The sequence below is a fragment of the Myotis myotis genome, unplaced genomic scaffold (assembly GCF_014108235.1).
Source record: "Myotis myotis isolate mMyoMyo1 unplaced genomic scaffold, mMyoMyo1.p scaffold_m19_p_12, whole genome shotgun sequence".
In the NCBI taxonomy this organism is placed as follows: domain Eukaryota; kingdom Metazoa; phylum Chordata; class Mammalia; order Chiroptera; family Vespertilionidae; genus Myotis; species Myotis myotis.
Window position 1 is genome coordinate 37933140 of NW_023416316.1, and position 22532 is coordinate 37955671.

At 39.0% G+C, this 22532-nt stretch overlaps 1 long non-coding RNA gene across 3 annotated transcripts in view; it reads right to left on the bottom strand.

Annotated features, from left to right (window-relative positions):
• Window positions 1-22532, bottom strand: part of LOC118666790 — a 41339-nt gene that overhangs the window by 6795 nt on the left and 12012 nt on the right. Inside the window, exons 2-3 of one of the 3 annotated variants that reach the window (XR_004971081.1) lie at window positions 20632-20759; window positions 6038-6170 (exon numbers count right to left, since the gene is read on the bottom strand). This is a non-coding gene — a long non-coding RNA (uncharacterized LOC118666790). Of the gene's footprint in view, window positions 1-6037; window positions 6171-17450; window positions 17517-20631; window positions 20760-22532 lie in introns of those variants that run through there. The other 2 variants (XR_004971082.1, XR_004971080.1) reach the window with 2 other exon arrangements.

The window sequence follows — 22532 nt, forward strand, 5'->3', positions numbered from 1 at the left end:
AATAAGTGTTTATCCAAATTTTATATAAGAATATTATTGTCTGCACGTGCCAGCCTCACACGTCTGGGTTTCACACTCATTCTTTCTTTTCCCATATAATGGAACATATTATTCCCAAAGCAAAATACACAGGGCAGCAGCTTTCTTTTGAGCCTCTTTATTACAGATATATTGTCCATCTTTCAAGATGCTCAGAATCCCATCATAGGTAAGAATACCAGTGGCCATCTGCTTTCTGCTATTTTACACTTCGGCAAACGGAAGTTCAGAGGGGTCAAGGCTTGCCCAAAGTCACCAAATTAGTGGCAAAGACGTGAATAGGATAGCCCTATGCCTTCAGACCCCTGACTCTCCACCCAGCACTGTTTCTATGGCATCACACAATCATGCTCAACATGTAGCCTTTGAGGCTAGAGCCTTGAAAGGATGGTCTCTGTGTCTTCCCTTGAGGAGCAGCAGAGATTGTCTGCAGAAGAGGGTGTTAATATAAGTTTCCTTTCAAGGTTTCCCTTTGCTGCCTTTGTTCTTTTACAAAGAAGCAGTGATGCTCTGATTCATGCTCCACCGTTCTCCTTATGATCTGTCTGTCAGCCTCCCTCTGGCACGAGTAAGAAAACAACGTGACAGACAGCTTCCCAGAGTCCCTGTGTGTGGGCTTCCTTGTGTCCTGACTCTTCCTTCAGCACTTCTTCACTGTCTTTTACAATACATTGTAAAAAATATATATATATATCTGTAATCACCACCATCCCCTTTTGGATTTCAAAGGAATAGCCTAGCAGCTCATCTTAAAGATGCAAACAGTTCCTTGTCTCGCTCATTTATCTCAAGTCACATGGAGAAAGTTCCTTGGCAGCTGCTCAAGGGAACAAAGGTGAAACCTCCAATTAAGAATGACTTATATGGACTCCTCCAGCCGAGACTTGCCCTGCCTGGTTAACCTCCTTTGCCCTGCTTTAAGGGGCGGGAGCCCATGTACTCAAAATTCATTTATTCCTGTTAGGGGTAATTATCTCAATTTTTGATGATGCTTCCAGCTATTTGAAGAGTAATGATATGCCAGTAAGATGTTTCTCTCCACTCAGGAAGAAAATATGAGGAGCTATATGACACAGATTGGGTCTCGGTTCATGAACACAGAAAATTAATAAGCCTCTTTAAAGCACAAGATTCAAAATTAAACTTCCCAACAGGCTATACTTTTTACGTCTTGATTGTGTTCTTTAAATCTAAATGACAAAAAATAAATAAATAAATATAAATGATAGTAGGAACAGAGTAAGGAGCTATGAAGGCAAATTTTGCGATATCAAGGTATCACTGCCCTGGCCAATGTGGCTCAGTTGATGGGCATCACCCAGTGCACCAAAAGGTTGCCTGGTTGATTTCTGGTCAGGGCACATACAGATGGCAGTGATTGATGTTTTGCTGTCACATCGATATTTCTCTCTCTCCCTCTTCCTTCCTCTCTCTGCAAAATCACTTTTAAAAAAAGATATCACCTTTATTAGAAGAGACAATTACACTGCCCTAGGTGAATGATTAGCCTCTGAGATAAAATTCCATCCTGTCTCTCTCTCTCTCCTGACTTTCCTAGCTAACCTTCTTTTTTCAATATCACTGTCCCCACTCACTCACTTCTGAATGAACACATTGCCATTTAGTTTTGGTCCAAACTATTTCAGTCAAATGTCTCTCTCCAGGATCAGTAACACCATCCTTATGGCTAAATCCCAGACAATGTTCAATCCTTCTTTTATATAATGCTAGAATCATTTGGGAACTTCCCTTGCCCTTAAGCCCTAGGGCAGGGGTGGGCAACCCCTTGCAGGCGTGCCAAACAATAACCACTTCAGTCATGCACACATTTATTAAATTTTACAGAACTTTTGTGAGGCTCATGAATATGTCCCATCACACAAGAGCCTCAGTTAGCTCCCTGGCTCTTTCCCTTACATCTCCTTTCCTCACTGTCTCCTTTCAGAATTACTCTAAGACTTCCAAATTATCCTAAAGATCAACCTTTTCTTCTTTTGAAACTTTGACATGAGTAGTTGTATTATCAAGGGTTTATCATCTCTCTCTGCAATAAGCAGTAACACTAACTTCTAACAGTTCCCTAACTTTTAACAGTTCTTTGATCCAAGTAGCATTTTTGACTCTTCACCACTCTCTCCTTACATATGCTCTAGTCTGAGGTGCCATACTCTTAGGATTTTTCTTCTGTTCCTCTGATCAATTTTTTCTACACTCCTTTTAGGGCCATTTCTCCTCTGCTCATCCTCTAAATACTGATTTTTTTAGGATTCTGCCCCAAACCCTCTTTTTTCCTAACCTAACACATATTTCACCTATAATCATGGCTTCAGTTGCATCCATATCTGTGGAGAGCAGCTATAGCATTTGGACAGGATCAAGCCTTGGACTGAAGAGGAGGTATGGTCCTCTTGTAGCAAAGGCACATATAAGTCCCAGCTTGGAGGGCAAAGCCCTCCCAGCACAATTATAGCCAAAGGCTATGGTTGTATGTAAGCTTGACGTTATAGTCCGACCTTGTAGTCCTAGGTAGCTGAGGGATGTGGGCTGTGGGAGGTGCAGCAAGTGCTGCCAAAACAAAGCTTGATAGAGTTTAGAGAGTTGCAATAAGAGGAAAGAAGCAGATTTGAAACTCGCAAGAACATTGTAAACATCTTGACCACTCCCTTATTTTGCTTTGTGTGATCTGGCTACAAAATAAAGATTCGGCTTACAGGCTGTGTCACTGTGTCCTCATCCAGACACAGTGATCCACCTGGCCCCAACTATATTCTCTTGTCTGTTTTCTTTAATCCTTCACTACCCCTCCTCAGGTTCACCACTGGAAGTGCTGGACGCGGTTCACATATCTCCCGAATTTATATCTCTAGCACCACACTTACTTTCCTGACCATAATTCCCATAGCCTATTCCATGTTTCCCCTCAGACATGCCAAACACCTGATACTCAAACTCTCCGACACGGAATTCCTCTTCTTCCCAAACCTTCTCCTCCTGTGTGTGATACTCTCCCTCAACACCATCGCCATGCCCATGCCAGGAAACTCTGCATCTTACTTGACTCCTCCTCACTCTTCCTCCTCTCACTCCACCCAGTCAGTCTCCAAGCCTCTTGATTCTAACTTACAAAGCTTTCTAATCCATTCATTTCTCTCTAGTTGCACTGACACTGCTCAGAAAGGCCACCATCGTGTCACACTGACTGGTCTCCTTGATTCCCCCTCTTGAATCAATTTTCTAATGGTTCCTTGAGAGACACTTCTGGGATGGAACTGGGATCTTGGATTGCCCCAGTGAAGACCCTTGCCCTTACCCTGAGGATGAAGTTCTCTGCACTCTGACCCTGCATAACCTCCACAGTCTCACGTCTCCGTGGTGCTCCTACTCTGTCCCTTATTGCACTCGGTACGCCAACCGGAGGGAACGGCTTTCAGTTCTTCAAAGAAGCCGAACATTTTCTAACTGCAGTTTTCTGACATGCTGTTTTCTTGCTGAAAACACTCTCCTTTTTCATCTTAGCCCAACTTCCTTTAGAAAATCATTTCAATGTTACTTTCCCAGGAAGCTTGCTCTGACTCCTCTGGATTGCTTTTTGTGCCTCTATTACATGAATTTTAGGTGCAGGTGTGAGAAGTCCCTCTCAAAGTGATTTTTTTTTAAAAAAAGAGAATTTATTGGCTCACAGGCCTGGTCAAATTCAAGAACTTAAATGGTCTCATCAAAAATGTGTCTTCCTTCATCACTCACTTCCTTTTCCTCTCTGTTCAGCTTCATTTTCACATAATTTCTCTACTTGTAATGACAAGATGGCCATCAGCAGCACCAAAATTAAACCAATTTAGTAAGTAGATAAGAGTACCTTTTCCTGTCATTCCAGTTAGAATCCCAAGAATTCCTTATTGGGCAATCAGGATCCCATGTCTATCCTGAAGCTTTGGTGGACACAGGCTGGCAGTAGAAAAGGGTGAAATCCCCAAAGAAAATCAGGGTGCTGTTTCTAGGAGAGAGTGGATGAGGTTAAAGCTAAGCAGACCAAAAATGGATGGATGGATGGATGGATGGATGGATGGATGGAAGGAAGGAAGGAAGGAAAGAAGGAAGGGAGGAAGGGGATAGGTAGAGAGATAGAGAGAGAGGGGGGGGAAAGGAAATCTTATTTCTTTAAATTATCCTTTATAATAATTAGATTTGTTGTTAAATGTAAAAAGATGGTTGTTGTTATTTTTGTTTGTTTGTTTTCTTGTTGACTTCAAAGGATACCACTGAGAAACACACAGCATAGGCAGAAAAAAGGCAAAGACAGGCAACAAGGAAAAGGATGCCAGACTACATTCCTTTGCAAGGGCAGCCTGTCTTCACTCTATACCCACTCCAGCTTATGAGCTTCATAAGCACTTGTTAAATAAATAAATGAGTGCATTAACTTGGGGGTGCACAACCCTTCCAGAGTGGAATTCTGAACATCCAACCTCTGTTTTCCATCTCAGGGTAGCACATCTGTTGTCTCTTGAGAGAAAGACACAGCAGCAGGAGGCATTAGTTTATAATAGGTAGCAGCAAATACAGGTAGAGGGGCCTAGTCCATGAATGCTAAGTGAAATAATTGAGGATTCTAGGGAAGTTAAATATATGGATGCCCTCAGATTTAAATAGCAATTTGGAAAGAAAAAAATTTTTACTTTGGTTTTAGAAGGTGGGAAGGATGTGAAAATAAAATTCCTCTTTGAGAAGCATTTCCCAAACAGTTTGGGGTTTTTTTGTTTTTAATCTTCTTATGGTTTCTAAAGTAAATAAACTTAAGCTAAGTGGCATACTATTGCATTTCCAAGCTGCTCACAGCTCAACTTCTAAATATGATAAATAAATCCCAGAACAATTATGAAAGGAGTTACAAAACTGATGATCATAAAACTATGTGAGATCTTAAAATCTCAAGGAAAGATAAAATCATAAAAAGTGAAAATGGTCTTTGCCCTCTGGTTCAGATATAGTTGTTTGGTTGGACTTTTTTGTTTTCTTTTCTTTTTGGAGGGGTTGGGGTGTACTTTTTGAAACATGGTTTTGTAAACTGTGCTCACGGTATACGCAGCATGTCATATGTAAACAAAACTGACACAGTCCACTTGTGGGGAAGGGAAATGGACTTTTATAAAGTACAAAATTCTACTATTATATTAATTTAATTGCTTATGCATTCAAGAAAATTTTTTGTGGCAGAAGCTATCAGGGACTAAGGATACAAAATTTGTAAAGTCTATATCTGCCTTTAGAAAGTCTCAGTCTAAAAAGAGAAAAATATGTTTAAATACATCATTTCAGGCACCTCATTGAGGGGTATGTCCTCAACTAGTGGGGGTAGAAAAAAAGGTATGAGCAATTTCACCACAGATTAAATATAACAAGAAATCAACCCTATTTTTAAATGAAAATAGTGTTAGCATTTTTATGCTTTAGTATAGTGTTCACTATTGGGTTTTGGTAAAAAGAATTTACTACGTTTAAATAGTTTCCTTCATTTTTAAATTTCTTGGATACTTTTTATTAGGAATGGCTGTTAAATTTTATGATGCCTTTTAGGCATCTATTGATATAATTATTGACTTTCTTCATTTAATTTGTTGGTGTAATAAATTACACTGATGGATTTCCTCATATTGAACTATCCTTACAGTCTTAGAATAAATTCTACTAGATCATATTACACTGTTCTCATAATACACAGCTGGAATCAATTGCTACATGCTATACAGAATTTTTATATCTATATTAATACAGGAAAATATTTTTTTATTTTTGTGATATATTCATCAACTTTTAGTAATAAAGTTATGTTAGCATTATAAAAAGAATCAGGAAGCTTCGGCTCCTTTTCTATGGTCTGGAATGATTCAAACATTGAATATTTTTATACATTTCTTTTATTGATTTCAGAGAGGAAGGGAGGAGAGAGATATAGAAACATCAGTGATGAGAGAGAATCATCAATCATTGGTCATCAATTGGCTGCCTCCAGGAATCACACTGTGAGCTCCTGGATCATGGGTTGACACTCAACCACTGAGCCACACCAGCCAGGCTTCATGTTCTATTTTTCACTGCATCACTGAGCATGTAGCATCTTGTCCATGACCAACCTTTAGCATTAGGAGAGTTAATAGCTCAATAATTTCTTTCAAACCCCAGGTTCCAAACAAAAAACAGGCTTTTTACAAAATTAAGTCTCCTCAAACTCTATGTATAATATTTTTATCTGCTTGTTTGTCACCACAAGGTCACAAGTTGGCCAGTATATATCCAGTCAGCACATTATCACACCAGCATACCAAGCAGGTCAAAGTAGGCAAGGGGAACAATTTTCTCTTGCAAATCTTTACATTTTTACCTAAACACGAAAGTATTTCAAAGATGCTCCCTAGCAGACTTGCTACTGACAGGTTGTCAGTCAGAATTTAGTCACATGACCACTCCTGGCTGCAAGAATGGCTGGGAAAGTGTAAATTTGCCAAAGGGGAAAAAGATCTCCATGACCAACTTAGACCAAGGCTGATTCAGTCCTTGAGGAAGGGCACTTTACCTCTCTGATCAAAATGCAGGTTTGGTTAACAAGGAAGTAGAGGGGAATGGCTATTGGTTGGACGCTAACCATGTCTATCATAGATACTCTGCATGTAGCATTACTAACAACATTTTTTTTTCATGACTCATGACTTGGGAAGAGAACCTGTGTGTTTATATGGTCTTAAATTAAGCAAAATCTCTATCCGGTTGGGTGTTTTCTCTTGATCCAGCTTTACAAGGCAAACAAACTCTCTCCTTGTTTTTGTATGTTTTGTTATTTCTTTTCAAATCTCTAAGAGGTATACAACTTTATTGCCCAATTTTGTATTTCATTCTGAGTCTGGTTACCACAAGTAAAGACTTTGCAATTAAATTCCCAGCAAAAACGAAACAAAATAAAAAACCTTAATCCCAATTCCTGGTGTCACCTCTTACCCCTGATTTTTAAGCTAAATAATTGATGGCTTTTGTACCAAGCCTGCAGGTGAAGAGGCTTCCAGAGCCTTTCCTACAGCAGAGAGCAAGTCCTAATTCAGCACAAGCATGACTGTGGTTGGAATCCATCCTTTCTTTAAAGGCTTAAGCTTTGAAACTTTTCTTCACTCTGACACTTACTTTGACCTTTAGATCTTTATTTTCCCTGCTATTCAATACAACCCAACATTAATTTGTAAATACTTCTTTGTTTTCTCTCTTCTTCCTTCTCTAAATTAATCTAAAGAATAAATGAGCCCTCGCTGGTTTGGCACAGTGGACAGAGTGTCGGCCTGTGGACTGAGGGGTCCCTGGTTTGATTCCCATCACGGGCACATGCCTGAGTTTTGGGCTCAATACCTATAGGGGGTGTGCAGGGGACAGCTGATCAATGATTCTCTCTTATCATTGATGTTTCTATCTCTCCCCCTCTCACTTACTCTGAAATCAATAAAAAAGTTTTTTTAAATAATGATTTTTATCATTTCTCATTTTATCTAATCTTATCATTCCTCCTCCTTTTTCTCTCTTCCTCATTATTAGTCTTCAATAATCCTTCCTTAATTGAAAACTTCCCTCATTCAAAATTTAATTATACATAGACTATAAGTCATAAATTCAAAATTAGTGGACTTCCACTGTAGTCATCATGATTGCAGTATATATTATACATACAAGTGTCATTACTTTTTTTGTCTGCACCTCTACACAAATGTTTAATGCAAGTCATTAAAATGATGGAGGTGGAAACAAAAGAAGGGCATAGGGAGAAATCCTTAAAAATTTATAAGGAGTGGGGCCTGGTAAATGTAAATTTATTAAACAGAATTAATGATAATTTAAGATATAATGAAAATGAGATTTGTATCTATTAATGGTAGGTTCAGCTGTAACATAGACATTCAAAATATAGTAGTTTAATATAGACATTATTTCTCTCCCACTGTTCATGGCTCATTGGCCATAACTTGGTAAGATGGCCAAAAGGAGTCTATAAGGAAGGCTAAGAAATATAGTCCTTTAATTCAGTGTCATTGTGTTCACCTAGCCCAGCGGTTCTCAACCTATGGGTCGCGACCCCTGTTGGGATCAAACGACCCTTTCACAGGGGTCGCCTAAGACCATAGGAAAACACATATATAATTACATATTGTTTTGTGATTAATCACTATGCTTTAATTATGTTCAATCTGTAACAATGAAAATACATCCTGCCTATCAGATATTTACAGTATGATTCATAACAGTAGCAAAATTACAGTTATGAAGTAGCAGCAAAAATAATTTTATGGTTGGGGGTCACCACAACATGAGGAACTGTATTAAAGGGTCACGGCATTAGGAAGATTGAGAACCACTGACCTAGCCAAAAGGAAAGTGTGGAGCAAAGCTAGGGAATATAATCCTTCAACTTGATGGCTGTGCTTAGCAACTGATTCGCTAAGGAGAGGATGGATTGGGGGATGTAACTGGCCATCTCTGCGGCATCACTGCTGCGTCACTGCAACTCAATTGAATCAAAGTAAAAGATATTTTGAATGCTTTCCTAGTTTTTCTCTGATGCGCAATCCTTTTCATTAATACATTTTCCTAAGGGACCAATATTGGTTCTTGGGACAGGGGAGCAGGGAAAAAATCTTACCCATATTATGTATAAAACACAGAAATACACACAATACGTATCAGATATACAATATAACTATGGTATTAAAATTCATGGAAGAGGCTTTTAGTGAAAAACAACTTAAAAGGCTCTTTGACTGGTGATCAAGGGAAGGTTTTCAGGAAAAAAATGTTGAGAAGCATTATTCAAACCTAATGCAGGAGTTCCCAGAAACATATCTCAAAGCTGAGAGCAAGGAAACACTTGTCTTTGGGCAAAGCTTCTTTTTCGTATTCTACAGGTTATATAATGCAATCAATAGAAAGGAGGGGTCATTTCAAATTGGGCTGACCACTCATTTGACAATTATTTTTGAGTACCTAAAGATGAAAAAATATGCTGGGTGCTGGGGACACAGCTAAGAACGGAATCGACACTCTTGCTCTTATGGGGTTTACAGGTTATTGGAGAAGGCAGACACTGGGCACTGGATTGCATTGATGACAGATCATAAGGTCAAGTGTCCAAGGCATCTATACTTGGCTTCTTAATGTAAATCCTCTTCACCACTTTATTGCCAAGTGACCTGTGCAAATGTTACCCTCTGTTGCCACAGTTTCTATCACCTAATATCCACCTAATAACATTTCTGTTAAAATTCAATAAGATGACACTCAATATACTATGATCAGATCTAGCATATATGAGGTATTTAAGAAAATGGCATTACTCATATTATATGGTAGTTTCCTCCTACATATTTTGGCTGAATCCATGTTTGTCTCCTATCTTAAATTGCTTACATTTGACCAATTGTGTCCACTCATTTCTTCCCCCTCCTTTAGCCCTCAGCCTATCCTGTTAATACTTTCCAACGGCTCCAGAATCAGATTTTTCAAACCATTTGGTATTACAGCTGGTCTAAAAGACACAATGCCCAGAAAATCTAGGAGGTATGATCATTTATACTTTTTAACCTGTTCATTCAAAATATTCGTTGAGAACCTACTGCATGCCAAACTCTGAGTTAGGGTTAGGTGTTAAAAAGGCTGAAAAGAACAAAATTGACCCACTTTGTACACATCCATGAAATGAGAAAGAACAGAGAATATTGGAAGGCTACCCATTAAGAATTGAGCATAGAGACACTAATCAGCTTGGGGTACTAGTCTCATTTTCTAATTGCTACCATGTTCCCATTCTTCCTGTCCTTCCTATTTGTATTCCTGCATTAAAATTCCCAAAGCTGCCCTGAAAGGAGTTCAACTTTATCTTAGTCTCTCCCTCCCTCCTTCCCTCTTTGCCTCCTTCCCTCCCTCCTTTTCTCCCTCTCTCCCTCTCCCCCTCTTCCTATCTACTTCTCTCTCTCTCTGGGTCTCACACACACACACAAAAACTAAGTCTCTTACATTCTCCCCAAATTTGTACATGTTTTCGTAACTGTCACCACTGGTATCATATGGTCTACTCTTACTATTCAAAGTGAAGCCCATACACCAGGACCTCCTGCATCACTTGGTAGCCTGTTAGAAATGCAGAATCTCAGGTCCTCCCCCCACCCCCCCGACAAACACACACACACAATCAATCAGAATATCATCACCACCATTGAATGAACCAGAATCTGCACTGTAACAGCTTCTTGGGTGATTCATATTCACATTAGAGCTGAAGAAGTCTGCTTGGTCTAAAGCAGAAGATGGAAGGCTTTTTTCTCACTTTCTGCTGTTATGACCACCTTGATGTCCCATCGTCTTCTTTGTCATGACTTACATTCCTCTGTGAATTGACAGATGAATCCTTTGATGAAATATTTATCAAAGAAAAATTCTAGTCTCCTAAGAAGTGGGGTAGTGATGTGAGATTACAAAGAATAGCATTTCAATGTAATCCCATCCCATCCCCAAACTTAGACACTGTTTGTCTTTTACTTCATATTTCTTAGTGGTATTTTTTTGGTTGTTTAGATTTTTGTCAAGTTAACTTTCTCTTCTACTCTTCCTAAAAACAAATTTTCTAGCTCTGGGGAATTTTATGTAAGGCTAAATGTCTTCATTCATGTGTTCTTAAGTCAAAAAGTTTTGAAATAATTTATTTTGTATGTTTTTGTGTGTGTATCATCTCCTAGGCTCTCAACCTTATCAGCAATGTGCATTTTCCCCCAAATATATGGGAAGGATCCTATAACTGTTTTAATATGTTTCCTGGCTTTCTGAAAAGGTACCATATCTTACTATTTTATCTATTTAATGCCAGTAGGTTGCCTCTCCCTTACTGAAATCACCTCCATTCATCTTCCTGCCAAAATTTTAAAAAACATACATACCTTCAGGATATAACAGACACATAGAGGATGACCAACTGTGGGATTTTTTATTCAAGGATTAGAACAACTCTCCCTCCTGTCCTCACTCCCCATTCGCCTGGCACTTCTGTCATGGTTATCTCCTCTTCCCAAAACCGATGTGTTTGGAACAGAGAGTGGGTCACTCCCCATTTTGGGGCATCCTCCTCCTTCCTTTAATGGTATAACAAGCAGAACTGCCATTGCCTCCATAGACTTTTCTCAAAGTCAACTTTAGTCAAAGTTCTTAAACTTCTCTGCATCTTCACCATATAAGAAATGGATTGATTTAGATCTTCTATCCCCTACTCAGAACTTACCCTTCCATTAAAGTACTCCCAAAAGCTGTGGTACATATACACAATGGAATACTATGCAGCTATATATAAAAAAAAGGAGTTTTTACCCTTGGTGACAGCATAGATGGACCTGGAGATTTTTAAAAAATATATTTTTATTGATTTCGGAGAGTAAGGAAAAAGGAAAGAGAGATAGAAATATCAGTGATGAGAGAGAATCACTGATCAGCTGCCTCTTGCATGCTCCTTCCTAGGGATTGAGCCCCCAACCTTGGCATATGCTCTGACCCTGAATCGAACTGTGACCTCCTGGTTCATAGGTCTACGCTCAACCACGGAGCCACTCCGGCAAGGCAGACCTGGAGATTATTATGCTAAACAAAATAAGCCAGTCAAAGAAAGACAAATATCACATGATCTCAATTATATATGGAATCTAATGAACAAAATAAACTGATGAACAAAATAGGACTAGAGGCATGGATAAATTAAACAGTCTGATAGATCTGAGAGGGAAAGAAGGTGGGGGAGAACAGGAAGAGATCAACCAAAGAATATATATGCATATATGTACAACCCATGGACAATCATATGGTGAAGGCCTAGAGCAGTAGTTCTCAACCTTCCTAATGCCGCGACCCTTTAATACAGTTCCTTATGTTGTGGGTGACCCCCAACCATAAAATTATTTTCGTTACTACTTCATAACTGTAATTTTGCTACTGTTATGAATCATACTGTAAATATCTGATAGGCAGGATGTATTTTCATTGTTACAGATTGAACATAATTAAAGCATAGTGATTAATCACAAAACAATATGTAATTATATATGTGTTTTCCGATGGTCTTAGGCGACCCGTGTAAAAGAGAACCGCTGGCATAGAGGGTGTAGGAGCAGGGTAGAGGCAGACAAAGGGGGAGATAATGAGGAACATCTATAATAGAGTCAACAATAAAAAAACAAAACACTACCAATTTAAATCTCCTTAGTCCCTCTTTATCCACTTTTACCCCTTTGCAGTCTTCAACTGGTGTTTGTGGTCTTCAGAAGGCCTACCTTGCATTTGTCATGGAAGGAGATGAGCTATTAACAATAAGAACAATCAACATCCACAGAGTGTGGACTCTGGTCCAGACACTCTGCTGAGCACTTTAAATTTTCATCTCTTATCCTCTTCATGACTGCTGAATGAGGGGAATATGCCCTAATGTGCTAGTTCTGGAATCTAATTATGTGGATTTTATTTTTTATTTTTTTAATATATTTTATTGATTTTTCACAGAGAGGAAGGGAGAGGGATAGAGAGTTAGAAACATTGATGAGACAGAAACATCAATCAGCTGCCTCCTGCACACCCCCCACCGGGGATGTGCTCGCAACCAAGGTAGATGCCCCTGGCCAGAATCGAACCTGGGACCCTCCAGTCCGCAGGCCGACACTCTATCCACTGAGCCAAACCAGTTAGGGCTGACTATGTGGATTTTAATTCCAGCTCCACCACCTACCATCTGTGAGACCTTGGATGAAGCACTTATCCTTTCTGTACTTCAATTTCCTTTTTTATAAAATGAGAATAATTATAGTACTTCATAGGATTGTTATTGAAGAATAGAGTCTATTAAATGTAAAATGCTTAGAACAGAGCCTGACCCAAACAATTTTAATTATTGATACTATTACTATCCCCATTCTGCATATAAGAAAAATAAAGCACAAAGAAATTTTATAACTTGCCTGGGTTACATAGGTGTTGGTTATTGGCAGAGAAGGCAGTCTGCTCTGTAATATATACTAACAGGAGGAAATAAGGAACTAAGCCATATAACTTCAGAGAAGCTGTGAAAGAATCCAACTGTGTGGTCAAGGCTAGACATTTAATGGTGTGACACAGGAAGTGCCCAGAGAGGGATTACACGTCTGAACAGCAGCAAGCCTCTTTAGGAGTGCTCAACTCACAAATTATTTCCCTCCCGCCAAAACCAGGGAAACAGAAAAACCCTCCCCTGGGGGGCACAGAGAAGAATACACTTTAGAAGCTATTTAAAAGTAAAAATTTAAAACAACATTGTACATTCAGAAATTCTAATTTGCAGAGATCTGTGCAGTATCAAACAGGAACAAAAAATAGCTAAATTCTATCAATACATTCATCTATTTTACAAATGTTTAATGAGTGCCTACTAAGTGCCAGGTAAGGTTCTAAGTAGTAGAAATACAGCAGCTTTCGTGGCGCTTAAATTTACGTGTGCAATGAATACACAAATAATTTGAGTTAGTGAAAAGGGATAAAAAGGGTTAATGTTATGATAAAAAAATTTATTCCCTGGCTGGTATGGCTCAACTGGATGGGCATTATCCGTGCACCAAAAGGTTGCTGGTTCATTCCTGATCAGGGCACATGCCTAGGCTAAGGGTTTGATCCCAGGGGCGTGCAGGAGGCAGCCGATTGATATTTTGCTCTCACGTTAATGTTTCTCTCTCTCTCTCTCTCTCTCTCTCTCTCTCTCTCTCTCTTCTCTCTCTCTCTCAAAATTAAAATATTTTTTAAAATTTTTGTTTATTCTTTGAATGTCAAAAATGTTAAGTAAGAGACTGAAAATTCTCTGTAATGAATGAATTTAGCTGTTCTGAGCCAAGGTAATGACTGGCATGAACTGACATGGCTTAACACCAAGAAGCAAATCATGGAACCAACCAGGGCTTCCAGAAGAAGATTCAGACAAATTAGTGCAGACATTTTCCTTAGCCACTTTTAATTAAGAAGTGACTACTCTGCAGCTATATATATGTCTGTGTTCCTACACTGTATGTAGATTTCTCAACAAACCTTTTTTGGTCACTTTATAAAATTTAGAATTAAAATAACCCCTTTGGGCATATGCTTAACAGGACAGGGTAACTGACAGTTATGGATAGTCCTGGCACCTTGAGGAAACAAATCCCAATAAGCAGCTCCTTCTGCAAAATGGTGTCTGAGCAGGGACGTTGCTCTGTCATTCATCATACCTTTGTCAGCTTATCCTCTTTGGTAACTTTCTCCTGGGTAGTCTTTGAACTAAGATTTGCGCAAACTACACTATAAAACCTGATGTCCCAGTGCAGAGATAGAACTCAGGGAAAACTTAGCAGGCCACTTCCTGCTTCATACCATGGCTATTCTGCATCCTTAAATTTCTGAGGTCAGAATGTTCCATTTATCTGTGTCTCATACAGTGCCAGACACTAGGCCTTAAACATAGCAAGTGACATCTGTATAATGTAGTGCTCTTTCTGTTTTAAATGAAGGTGATACAAAAGTTAATTCAAAATAGGTCCAAGAGCTAAAATTATAAAACTCTTAGAAGAAAATATAGGAGGAAAAGCTTCATGAAACTGGATTTGGCAATGATTTCTTGAACCTGATACCAAAAGCAAAGGCGACATAAGAAAAAAATAGATAAATTGGACTATATCAAAATTTAAAACTTTTGCACATGAAGGTCACTATCAATAGAATGAACAGGCAGCCCACAGAATGGAAGAAAATATTTGTAAATCATAGATCTGATAAGGGATTAATAACCAGAATATATTAAAAGTCCTACAATTCAACAACAAATATATCAATTTTAAAATGGGCAACAGACTTGAATAGATGTTTCTCAAAAGAAAGTTATACAAATGGCCAATAAGTATATAAAACATATTCAACATCACTAATAATTAGAGAATTGCAAATCAAAACCACATGTCATACCACATCATATCCACTAGGATGACTATTATTAACACTAGATTGCCCAAGGAAGTCATTTTGACTGCTTTTTAGTTTCAATTAGAAAAACAATTATGTATATAAGGACACAATGTCTTAGAATTTTGTGACTTTTTGTACAACATATAAATGTGTTTATTAATAATTGTAGTTACCTCCCCCTCCTTCATTTCCGGTATATATATATGTGTTATACCTATATTGCCCAAAAGCAGTCATTTTGACTGCTTCAGGAAATTTTAACTCTTATTATTGAATTGAGTAAATTTCTTATATGACCAGTTCAGCTCTGTATTGAAATAACAGTTTTCATTTTTTTTAGATTACCGTCACATGATAACATACAAGTACATGATAAATTGTCATTACTTGATAAGTTGCAGTTGCTCAATAAGCTAAACTAGTACTTGTTATTCGAATCTTTATGCAGTGATACTTGTTCTAATAAGTTGTTTATTTTATTTCTTTTGCGCCCTAAATTCATGAAAGAAATGTCGCATAGAAGTGAGTTATTGGAAAAGCTAAGGAACATAAGTGAAGAGTGCTCCGATATTATTCTTTCACAATGCAGTCATTTTGACTGCTTTTGGGCAATATAGGTATATACTAAATTTCATTCTTTCTAGTGTTAAACACACACACACACACACACACACACACACACAGAAAAGAAAATAACAAGTGTTTGCAAGGATGTAGAGAAATTAGACCTTTGTGTGCTGCTTGAGGAAATGTAAAATGGTGCCACCACTATGGAAAACAGTATAGCAATTCCTAAAATAATTAAAAACAGAATTGCCAAATAATCCAGCAATTCCACTTCTGGGTATATACTCAAAAGAATTGAAAGCAAGGACTCAAACAGATATTTATACACCCATGTTCATAGGAGCATTATTTACCATAGCCAACAGGTAGAATCAACACAAGTGTCCATTCACAGATAGATGAAAGCAATGTGGTATATTATTTAGCCTTAAAAAGGGAAGAAAAATCTGACATATGCTGCAACACAGATGGGCCTTGAAGACATTATGCTAAGTGAAAGAAGCTAATCACAAAAGGACAAATAGTATGTGATTCCACTATGTGAGGTACCTCGAGAAGTCAAATTCATAGAGACAGAAAGTAGAATGGTGGTTGCCATGGATGAGGAGAGGGGAAGGAAGAAATGGGGAGTTATAATTTAATGGGTACAGAGAGTCATTTCTTAAGACAGATGATGATGATGGTTACACAATGTGCATGTACCTAATGTCACTGAAATGTGCACTTAAAAATAGTTAAGATTATAAATTTTATGTATAGTTTACTATTTAAAAAGGAATTAAAAGGGAGGTGAAGAAGATGAAGAGGAAGGAGAAGATGAGGAGGAAGAGGGAGAGGAACAGCAACAAGAAAACCACCCTTTTTATTACCATTTGGAGAAAGCTTAAAATTCTTCCCATACTGCTTCCTTCACCCTCATATATTTTCATTATCTTGTGATCCTGGTTCTTCTGTCAAAAAACTGGAATGGGTATTAATTTGGAAGCATACTGATGTTAACGTTACCATGATAAGAAGATCGATGACCGTCATACTTAGGTTTTCTCTCCTCTCTCATTTTCTCCATTCCTCTTTCCCTACACACACACACACACACACACACACACACACACACACACACACACACTATATAGATAATAGGATTAATGAGGTAAATAGGATCAATCACCGAACTATTATAAACTCCTTCTAGAAAGGACTATTTCATTTACATTGTGGGCACACCAAACTCCATATATACATAGTCATTCTATAGAAGAAAACCAAGTAAATAGCCAGTGTTGTGAGGACAGATGCTGTTAGTTTTAAATAGAAGGAACGTAAGAGTTGCTGGAGCAAAAAAATAGTGGCCTCTCAATTTTCTCCCTGGGGCTTAAAAATTCCAAGTAGGGTGTAGTATTTTTCAGACTGTTTCAGAAAGAACAGCTGCTATCTCAACAATCTGGCTAAAAGCTATGCACAGTTATTTCTGTGGTCATTCTGTGGTTTGTTATGACATTCTCCAATCCACCTACTGTTTCATGAACAAACCAAACCAAGTTGTTTGTCGGATTTTCTGGAGCACTTTCCCTCTGTACTTCGTGTTTTCATTCAGATCCAAAAACGGAGACAAATTTATTTGGTCCCTTTTTGTCTAACCATCCCAGCACTGACACCATGCCACTTTTCTCAAGGCCTTGTCATAGTTAAGCTTCTGTCCTGGCCTTTCATCTTACCACAGCCATTCTGGAGCTGCTATGGCTGATCACAGCCTGATGGGTGTCTGACCAAATCATTCTGAATCCTTGCTTTGGAGTATGGCCAAAAGAGGTCAAACAAGGGGAACTTACTATTAGTTTAAATGTCCCACAGTCAACCACCTTCTGGGATCTTTCTGAGGTTCTGCCTCCATGATCCTGGGAAGCAGAGAAAAAAACAGAAAGCCTTTTCTCTATCTGGGTCTTTCCTCAAAACAACATCAAGAGAAGGGTATTGCTACCTCATTTTATAGATGAGATGTTTGAGAACTGGAGCAAAGAAGAATGACAACTCAGGGAACAACTCAGAGAAACTGCTGGCTTCCGGACTTGGTCATGACCAAGATCAAATCCTGGCTCTGTCACTCACTAGCTATGTGACCTTCAGCAAGTTACTTGAACTCTCTGCCTCAGTTTTCTCATCTATAAAATATATATTATGGGGAGCATTTGAGATCTTGCTCCCCAGCATGTGTCATCATTTGGCTCAAATAAACTCTTATAAAAATTCTCCACAGGTTTAGTGTCAACATTTACTTAGTAGCTTGCAAGAATCTGAGGAAGCCATCCAGGGCCACGCCATAGACCTTGACTCAATGCTAGGTACACACAAGGTCCCATTGTGCCCCACTGGCAACTTGCTTCACATCAGGTGAATTTGGCGAGCTCCCAGAAGATGTAAACTTCAAAGATCATTGGCTACCACCTACAGATAGTGTTTATTGGAAACGAATCTAATAAAAGACACACTCCAACCTCGTTGGAAAGGATCTTATCAGGCACCTAGCTGTGAATGAACATCTACCCCTGTCTGTGGATGTCAAAGACTCCTTGAGGATGAGGAACCACTGACAACAAAGGTAGACAGCTATCCCAAGACCTCGATAAGACCTGTACACTTACATATTGATATTGAACTCAGAATCCATTTTGTTTTGTCTTTAACTTTCTGCTAATGATATCAATCATAATAATAGTTTTACTTGTTCTTTGGGCTTTTTTATATAGTCCAACTGTTTATGATTACTGAACATGTATAAGTTATCTGTTAATACTTTTTTCACAGCTCATGTAAATGTTATACTAAATACCAAAAACAGAAAGATGAGAAGGAAAAACTCAGATCACGATAGTTCACAGAATAGAAATGATCCAGAGTGTTTTTTCACAATGAAGGCCATAAGATCTGACTGCCTGCCATTTACCTGCCCTTCCCTTTTTGGGGGGAAAATCCTGCCTCAACATAGATCCCATGATTACAGTATTGCCCTATCCCCAGTGGTCAACACAATGTCAATAACTGAGACTTCCTAGGAATGAGCCTTCCTAGCGCTGTTAGACAACACTACCTGACCAAAAAGTGGTCATCAATGCATCTTTCAGATTGATTTAAGACCAAAAGGAGGTTCTATGAAAATTAACTTCCCAGAGTAAAGATCATAAATTTCTAACCGGGAAAGTCATCGTGGGTAGTCACAACCCAGGTCTATAACTTCTTTTTTTAAATTTCTTTATTGATTAAGGTATTACATATGTGTCTTTATCCACTCATTACGCCCCCCCAACTCTCCCTCCCACTCATGCCCTCACCCTCCTGTTGTCTGTATCCATTGGTTAGGCTTATATGCATGCATACAAGTCCTTTGGTTGATCTCTCCCCCTTACCCCCACCTTCCCCTACCTTCCCTCTAAGGTTTGATAGTCTGATCAATGCTTCTCTGTCTCTGAATCTGTTTTTGTTCGTCAGTTTATGTTGTTCATTATATTCCATAAATGAGTGAGATCATGTGATATTTATCTTTCTCTGACTGGCTTATTTCACTTAGCATAATGCTCTCCAATTCCATCCATGCTGTTGCAAATAGTAAGAATTCCTTCTTTTTTACCACAGCGTAGTATTCCATTGTGTAGATGCACCACAGTTTTTTAATCCACTGATCTGCTGATGGGCACTTAGGCTGTTTCCAAATCTTAGCTATGGTGAATTGTGCCGCTAAGAACATAGGGATGCATATATCCTTTCTGATTTGTGTTTCTAGTTTCTTGGGATATATTCCTAGAAGTGGTACACCATACACAAAAATAAACTCAAAATGGATGAAGGACTTAAACATAAGACAGGAAACCATAAAAATACTAGAGGAATCCACAGGCAGCGAAATCTCAAACATATGCCGAAGCAATTTCTTCACTGATACTGCTCCTAGGGCAATGAAAACTAAAGAGAAAATAAACAAATGGGACTATATCAAAATAAAAAGCTTCTGCACAGCAAAAGAAACCATCAACAAAACAATAAGAAAGCCCACTACATGGGAGAACATATTTGCCAATGTTATCTCCGATAAGGGTTTAATCTCCAACATTTACAGGGAACTCATACTACTTAACAAAGAGAAGATAAACAACCCAATAAAAAAGTGGGCAATGGACCTAAGTATATATTTTTCAAAAGAAGACAGAAGGAAGGCCAAGAGACATATGAAAACATGCTCAAAGTCGCTAATTATCCAGGAGATGCAAATCAAAACGACAATGCAGTACCATCTCACATCAGAATGGCTATCATCAACAAATCAACAAACGACAAGTGCTGGCGAGGATGTAGAGAAAAAGGAACCCTCATGCACTGCTGGTGGGAATGCAGACTGGTGCAGCCACTGTGGAGAACAGTATGGAGTTTCCTCAAAAAACTAAAAATGGAACTCCCATTTAGTGAAAGGTTTTAAGGCGGCCTTGCCCATTGTTCGTATGCATCTAGGTTACCACACCTTTGAAATGCCAGAAGTGAGGTATTAACCCTCAAGAGAGCAGTCATATTGTTAATTATCCTATAATCCAATCCCCACCTTACTTTCTCCAGTCTTCCTTACATCCTCTCCTTAATTTCAAGTGCATAAAAGAAACTGCAAAACTTCTTTTGTTATTTTTGGGAGTATTTGCAATCTTGTTCCACTTAGGTCATTAGTATGGCTCAAATAAACTCTTATAAAAATTCAAATATATACACACACACACACACACACACACACACACATATAGTTAATACATATTCCATCAAATGACTGTGAAAAATAAAGTGCTGAACACAATGCCTCTCACATAAAAAGTACCAATTCATATTAGCTCCTAGTATAATTATTATGAGTATCATGATAATTAATAGACTTTCATTATCCCTTAGCTACTACAAAGCTAATATGTTTCTGTATCAGTCAAGATGCTCTCAGTTATGCCACAATAACAAATAATCCCCCAAATCTCAGTGGCTTACCACAAAGGATGGTTCTTCACTCTTGCAACATGATCATCACAGCCAACTGTGGCTCTTCTCTGTCTCAGCTTCATGCTGTAACCCAGGTGGATAAAGCAACACCTTGGAACCACTGCATAGAGTTGAGGCTGAAGAAAAAGAGAATAGAGTGAAAAAATTGGCTTTTAAAAGCTTCTGCTCAGAAATGACATGTGCCACGTCCATATTCCATCGACCAAACCAAGTCCAACCTCAATGTTATGGAGAAGTACAATCCTCCACCTTGGGGGGAAACAGGCTGAGTTAACAGTAATGGATGCACCACAATGGAAGAGCAAAGATTAAAGCTCTAAGGCTCTTTCAACTCTACAACTCTATCCCTCTGTAAATTAAAGTTTATGAGGTTGTTTTTCTATAAAGTCAAATTTGTGATAATAAAATATAAAAAATGTAAAGATAGGCAGTTGGGAATCTTGCTTTTGGTGGGTGCTAGTCTTTCCATACATTTGCAGTGAAGTCATTTTGCTGTCATGCAAAGAAATGCACTACCGGAGGCAGCAGCCACGTGAGACTGCTGAAGCGTTACTGCCCTCTGGGGTCTCCTGCTGCTTGGGGAATCCCACTGTCTTCACACCACAGGCTGACACGTAGTCAGTGTCTGAAGCACATGTCAAAGGGATAGTGTTCCATCTGTCTTGCCACTTCACCTTTCAGTAACTTAAGGTCCTTCCACACAAAAAAAGAAACTGGCAAGACCATAAGTCCTATCCTGTGAATTCCTATTCATAAATAAATTGAGTCTCAGTCTTTATCTCATGCCATAGAATCACAAAAGCTTAGTATAAACAGGACCCTAGAGTTCATCCAACTCAACTCGGCATCGAATGCAGAAACACTTCCTTCACATTGCCAATAGATTCCACCAGTCCCCGCTTGAATGCTTTCAGCAGTGGGAAATTCAGAGGCAAGCAATTCTATTGGAATGTTAGGACTTTTAAAATGATTCTCCTATGTTTAGCTAAAATCTGTTTGGGCAAAGATTCCAAAACTTTGTTCTAACTCAGCATTCCCATGGAATATAGAAAAAATGTGGAATCATCCCAAGAAAGTCCTTCCAATACTTGAAGAAAGTCCTTGGAGACTTCCCTTGGTTCTCTCTGCTGTTCCTCCCATTATTTTCATGTGACAAGAATTTCAGAACTCTCCATATCTACTTTACCAAACTGGCTATTCCTGAAAAAGCCAAACTTTTTCATCAGAGGCAATTATATCTCCAAGCCACTGCCTGGGAAGTTGAATAGGAAGGTTAAGGACATCTATAAAGTTTGGTAGTGTCATTTATTATTCTGTTTGCTTTCCACTAATAAAGACTAATAGGATTCTTTCAGAAATACTTAGTGGTTGAGAGAGGAGGAGAAAGACTAAATTTTATATTACACTAGAGGCCTGGTGCACAAAAATTTGTGCACTGGGGGGGGAGGGGGTGTCCCTCAGCCCGGCCTGTACCCTCTCCCAGTCTGGGACCCCTCGGGGGATGACCACCTGCTGGCTCAGGCCCGCTCCCCAGGGAAGTGGCCCTAAGCTGGCAGTCAGACATCCCTCTGGTAGGCCGGGAGCCCTCGGGGGATGTCCACTTGCTAGCAGGGAGCAGGCCTAACCTGCAGTCGGACATCCTTAGTGCCGCTGAGGAGGCAGGAGAGGCTCCCACCATCACCGCTGTACTGGCAGCCGTCAGCCTGGCTTGTGGCTGAGGAGAGCTCCCACTGTGGGAGCGCACTGATCACCAGGGGACAGCTCCTGCATTGAGCGTCTGCCCCATGGTGGTCAGTGTGTGTCATAGTGACCAGTCATTCCCAGTCGTTCTACTGTTAGGGACAATTTGTATATTACCCCTTTATTACACAGGATAGAGGCCTGGTGCA